The sequence below is a fragment of the Parasteatoda tepidariorum genome, chromosome 10, assembly GCF_043381705.1.
Source record: "Parasteatoda tepidariorum isolate YZ-2023 chromosome 10, CAS_Ptep_4.0, whole genome shotgun sequence".
Taxonomy (NCBI): domain Eukaryota; kingdom Metazoa; phylum Arthropoda; class Arachnida; order Araneae; family Theridiidae; genus Parasteatoda; species Parasteatoda tepidariorum.
Window position 1 is genome coordinate 77,107,985 of NC_092213.1, and position 6,491 is coordinate 77,114,475.

The 6,491-nt window shown below is 28.0% G+C and overlaps 1 long non-coding RNA gene across 1 annotated transcript; it reads left to right on the top strand.

The window, feature by feature from the left end:
- The first annotated feature begins 2,967 nt into the window (after window positions 1–2,967).
- On the top strand, window positions 2,968–5,079 carry LOC139426748 (uncharacterized). Its single transcript, XR_011637955.1, has 2 exons — window positions 2,968–3,335; window positions 4,623–5,079. It is a non-coding gene; the product is annotated as an uncharacterized lncRNA (long non-coding RNA).
- The last annotated feature ends 1,412 nt before the right edge of the window (window positions 5,080–6,491 follow it).

Genomic DNA, 6,491 nt, shown 5'->3' on the forward strand with positions numbered 1-6,491 from the left:
AGCATACAAATAGGAAAAAACAGTACATATTTCAAGCGCTGAAAAATAGTCGTCTGTTTTCAAGACATGAAGGAGAAGAAACAAAAGTGATTTGAAGTATAAAATGCGAAGACTTATATTTTAAACCACTTTTGTTTCTTATTCATGTCAGGCCAGAGTAGAAAATGCAAGCTTTAAATATGTCAATGTTTTTGAATACATGTTGCATATTTAAAATTATATAAAGTGATTCTCTAAAAAAAATTATAGTATGTTAATACTAAGTAATAATTTATTTAATTAAAATCTGAAAATACTTTGAACTAAATATTGAAGTCTTAGACTATATTAAAGTCTTAGACTATATTAAACTTTTAAAAATCTAAATTTTCATAGGTAACTGTCCATAATAAATAAAATAATGTTCTTGATAAATAAACATTGCAACATATGATTTTGAAATGTTATTACTCGAAAATTTTTTCATCAAATCTTATTCAAATTTTTATTTTATTTTGTAAGAAATATCAATAAAACTTAAAAAAAGTTATGTATCACAATTTTTATTTTTCGAGAGCTTATTGATAGATTCCATTGAAATTTCAGATTTAGACAATTTATCCTTAATATGATGTCAACATTTCTTTTTTAGCATTAAGTAAAAATATACATTTTGTTTTCACTGAATAACCCTTGGATATGCTACTTATCAACAGTGTTCTTGATTTGTTTAAATAGTTTAAAAATTGGGATTTAAGTAAAATTATCACTGAACTTTAGATCGCACTCCAGACATAAATATGTATTAGAACAATATTTTCATTCATATTTCCAAGGGTACCCTTTGCTTCATAGTTTTTATTTACACATTATCAAGTTTTTGTAAATCATCACTAGGAAACAAAATTCTAGAAGCTAAATACTAAAAAAATAATCTTCAAGCATATAATAACGGAAATATTACACTTGTTCATAAATATTTAAAATTAAAACATACAAATTTGAATAATGACACTGGAATATAAATTATGAAATAGGAAAAATTATCAAGTATTAATAACTTTTATTTTTGTTTACAATTTTATTTTCTTTGACATAGCAAATTTTTCATCTTTTCTGTTTAAAGTTGCGAGACAGTATGGATTTTAATAGCTAAATTCTAATTAAAGTCTTAAACATCTAAGCAGGAAACACCACGCTTCATCATTTACAGGGGATACATCTTTTGAGAAATCTCAGACATTACAAAACTTTTTCCAAGAACCTGAAACAAAAATCAAACACAAACTTAAATTACAGTACATTTTAAAAATACTATCATTATAGAAACATAAAAGCAACTGAATTTTAATTAATTGACATAGTAAATTTTTCATCTTTTCTGTATGGACAGTATGGATTTTAATAGCTAAATTCTAATTAAAGTCTTAAACATCTAAGCAGGTCATCATTTACAGGGGATACATCTTTTGAGAAATCTCAGATATTACAAAACTTTTTTCAAGAACCTGAAACAAAAATCAAACACAAACTTAAATTACAGTACATTTTAAAAATAGAGTAATAGAGGTGTAAATAGAGTTCAGAAATATTCTAAATGTATACTTGTATACACAAAGAAATTAATAAAAGAAATTATTGTGAGAATATTTTACACTTTTGTCTCATTAAGACAAAAGTTCAGTATAAAATAACTGAAATGATTCTTTGGAAAATGTAAAGCCAGTTTTAAATAATAAATAAAGGGAATTCCTAAAAGCATCGTCAAATCATATATCGTTGGAATGTAAAAGCACATATTAAACATTCACAGATCGTTTATATTAATCGTTGATAATAATAAATGATTGTTGATTAATAAATTAAATCGTTGCAATATCTTTTGATCAAAAAACTTATCACTTTATATCTTAATTATACTTTAATCTTTATAGTTTTTGCATGAAAAGGGATTAAAAAATTTTATTGCTTGTTTCCTAACATTGTAAGTACATAATTTTAGGATTTTTAAATGTGTATACATAAATGTTTATTAAATTTAATCATCATTTTTCCCAGTGGTATTTAAACTTCAATTTTAAGCAAACAAATACGTTTTATTTGAGAAAACTTAATTTGACAACCATGACTTGACTTGATATGATGTAGAACAAAGTACCTGCCCGCGAAGCGGGCATCTCACTTCTTCATCTGGCTAAATTTTGCCCTTGGGCAAATGTGAATAATGACTTTAGAAAGGGTAAATCCCACAGAAAAAATTTCTGTGGTCGTCATTTGTGGGATCTCCGTTTCTATGTCTTTGCAGCTGGGAGAAGGGATTGGAGTAATGTGACTAACTCCGCGTCTTTCGGGAGGAGCTTAAGTTCCTGGCCCCGCCTCTTTTTCATCTGCTCGATCTTGGAAGGCCGAAGACCTATATCTGAGAGGTCTTTTTCGAGACGGTGACTTTCAACTTTCTGCTGATGGGCTGCAGGGTCTCTATCGGTTGAGGATTTTCCACTGGGTTCTCGACTGTCGCCGGGGTCTCAGTAGTGGTCGGTTCAGGGGTGGGTTCCTCCGTCCCAGGTGCGGGAGTGATCTCTTTCTCAGGGTGAGCTGGTTCACTTTCTGGTTCGGAATCAGAGTTTTTTAATGTCGCCAAGTTGACATTTCTCTTCTTCCTTTTCTTCTTTTTCCTGATCTGTTTGTCTGCTGGTGCTGTTAGCTCGGAGTTGTTATTTGGGATAGGGCTTGTCTCCACTGTAGGAGTTTCTGGTTGGATTGTCTCCGCATGGTCTGTGGTAGTTTCAGCTGATGTTGTTGCTTGAGCTGTTTTTAGATTTTGAATTATCTGAAGATATTCAGCACTGCTTGTAGGCTGTACTTCTTTCATGACTTTCAGTCCTTCAAGCGTGTAAATAGCTGTATATAAACTATTATGGGATTCCGGATTAGTAGGATCCTTTTCAGTCGATTTTGTGTAGAGATCCACATATGACTTGTTTCTCTCAATATGCTCGTCAGTGTCCAATTTGGGGTTTGAATATATCATATATGCCTGGAAATATGCTTTTTCACGCTTTTTTTGCGTGCGGGCAGCACGATTCCAAATCCCAATGGTCCTCATCCTATTGCCAGGGAATATTTGATTTTTCCCCTCATTCTCGGGAAAACGATTTACGCAATGACGTCAAAAACAAAATTGGTTTATACGCATGTGCCCCTTCTGAAAAATCTAACAAAGCTGCTGATATGAATTGAAATATGCCGGTGAAATTACAGTGCAATTTTTATGAAACCCAACAAAAAAGTATTATCAGCTAATTTCGTTAGTCGAAGTATCATCACATTATTTTAATAAAGAGTGTGATGTCTGGGTAAGTTTTATTTTCTTAAGAGTACCGATAGTTTCTTTTATCGCTCCCCCAACTTTGAAGTTATAACTCTTCTATTTTTGTATGTTTTTCTTTTAAAAACCTAACCCAGATACGTGTTTTCCTTTGAAGCATGTTATTTATTTTGTGCTGAAAGAATTTAAGTTCAATATGTAAATAAAAAGATATGATAATGAATGGTGAATTATTAAACATTATAAAATATATATTTTCCTAGAAGTTATAATTTTGGTTCCAAAATGAACATTATATTGTTTTATAAAATTTTCTATTTATATTATTTTAAAAAGTTTTATTGAATTTGAATTATGTTTTTAAGTATCCTTCCATTACCAGTCATACGCATAATTCATGTCATTGTGCTGTAGAAATTATTGATGTAGATGTGTTAATAAGAAAGAAAAAACATTGGTATTTATATATTTAGGAAATCTGGGAACACATCAGCACTACTAATTTAACTTTCACCTATGAAGCCCGTGCTCTTTATTATTTTTTATATATATTACGATCATCGTTCCATTTTGTTTCTTTTTGTAGTATACTGAATAAATAGTTAGTTTAACTTAAAGATGTCATGTTCAGTCAATACTTGCATAACTCAATAATTTCTACATGTGCATCTCTAGTGCGACGTAAATAAAGTACCTATTTTTGTAATTTCTCGACAAAATATTGAATGTGACTTTCCAACTTTTTTTCTATTCTGTTAATGATATAAATAATTTCATCTTCTTAATAACTTTTATTAATAAATATCTTAATTGAAAAAAAATTATAGGGAAAGTTTGTAAATAAACAAAACATTTATAAATTTATATTTCAAGTGAGTGCAGTAAATGAATAACCAAATTAATTATGGTACTTCATTACAGATAATAGGTACACAATATAGAGATATTGTGGTATTAGTATTTTTCTGACTCCAAAGATTGATAAATAATATTCTTTTCTTGAAAAATATTATTTCCAACAAAATATTATTTAATTTGTTTAAAAATCATAATTTATCTTAAATTGTTTTCTTACAGCTAGTAACTATTTAATGAAACATAAAATTTCTTAATTAAAGCAATATTGGTATTCTTGTAAATAATTTAAAGTTTGAATAAATAATAAGTCAATCAGATACCCCTATGATCGGATCAGTATGGTCATGTCGTATCTGATTTATTCAAATTATTAAATTTAAAAAAATTTGTTTATTGGTTTATATTTTACTTTTGTGCCTTCAATGTCAACATTCACTTTTCTTTTTTTAATTTTCAGCTACATTTTTGAAGACAGCTCTCTATTGTACTACTAAGATCATCTAGAGTGAAATCACCAGTGCAACTCCGACAATGATTAAGGCTAGTGATGATCATCAAGCAGAGTTTAAACTGATTTTCCGAGTAACCTATCGAGACCAACGGCTTATTATTAAGACATCTGAGTCTTTTACGTGTTTTAATTTTTTAAAAAAAGAGCAGCAATAATAAAATTTAGTTTATTGTACTTAGGGACTTTAGACTGAAATTTTCATTTTTTATGTTTTGAAATTTCTGTTACCTGTATATTTTTAAAACAATCGATTTATTTATATATATATAAGAAATTTGTATTCATGAAAATGCCCTTGATAAATTAAATTTTTGTGTAAAATAATTTCCATACAATATGCATTAAAATTTTGTGCAATGTTATATTTAATCATAACTTCTAAATAATAAAAAACTTTCATTGATGTCTTTGACAATTTAGTGTTAAAATAATTGTCATATATAGTAGAGTAATCTTTAACTAATTTCTTTGACTGTCAAAGTCATTGAACACACAGCACTATTTTTAAAACTACTCTATTTTAATAATGCTCATTTGAAATTGCTATAAAAGTTTTGTAAGCATTTAAACATTAGACAAACAGTAAAAACATTGTATTCTGATTTAACAACACTTGTTGAATTGAGTTGCATCCAGCAACGAGGCTGTTGCGTGGGGTTTTCGTACTGACCCCCATTGAGACTCACCTAATGCATTGCAAGTTCAAGTGAATCTGTTTGATTGTATTCAGTTTTATTTAATAATAAAATAAAAAAATCAGATTTTATTCATAATGATTTTAATTTGAATTATTTTCTTAAAAGCCTTGAAATCTCCATATTTTATATAGCAAAATTTTTTCCTCTGGTACATAAGTTTTTTAATAACTAATAAGGTGGATTTTGTTTTGACCTACTTCTTTGATGCATCCAAATTCACTTAATATGATTTTAACTGTATATAGCAAAATGTTTGCCTCATTACTTTATCTTGTATAATTTTTTAAAAATTTCCACTTAATATTTCTACTATGGCTAGAATTCTGCTTACTAAAAGGCATATAATATATGTATATTTTTAGTCAAGGAGGAAGAATGTTTCAGCGATAATGAATTTTTTAAAATTATATTTGACAGATTAAGTTTACTACGAAAAATTTAACCTTACTGATATTAATGTTTTAGTTTATTTTAATGCTATCTTAACATTGTAAGGAAGCACATTGACTCTTTAATTATTATTGACAAATTAATAATGGTGCATTTTTTTTCCAATTTGTAATGTAGAACACGGAAAATTTTGGCATTAAATAAACAAAACAAAAAAAAGAGATGTTTCTTTTATATGATCCTTCTATATGTTTTATTTCAATTTTCCTAGCCCAACTATCCAAATTGTCAAGCTTTAACTATATTGAAATTAAGTCTAGATATTAAATGTGCACAAGTTTAACATTGTACATCAAACATTTCACTATATTTAATTATATAATAATCTTATTTATGGATATTGAGGAGATTTATAACAATTGTAAGTGGTCCCGAAGAAAAATTGGTGTATCTCATCTGAGTATGGCTCGATGAAAAATATAAAGAAATGTTCGATATCTAGTGAAAAAAATCGATAAAATGTAAGGTGATTGTTTAAGTTTATAAACAAACTTTTTTTATTCTGCCTTACTGAATCGTAACTTCAGTTTCCCATAGTTTCTTTTTTAAAAATCGCTGACATATCAGAATTTTACTAAGGCTTTTTGAATTAATCTAAATCGATTGTTCACATTTTCGTTAATTGATGTAGCTCTTTTGGTTAATTTTCCAAAATGAATATATGTGA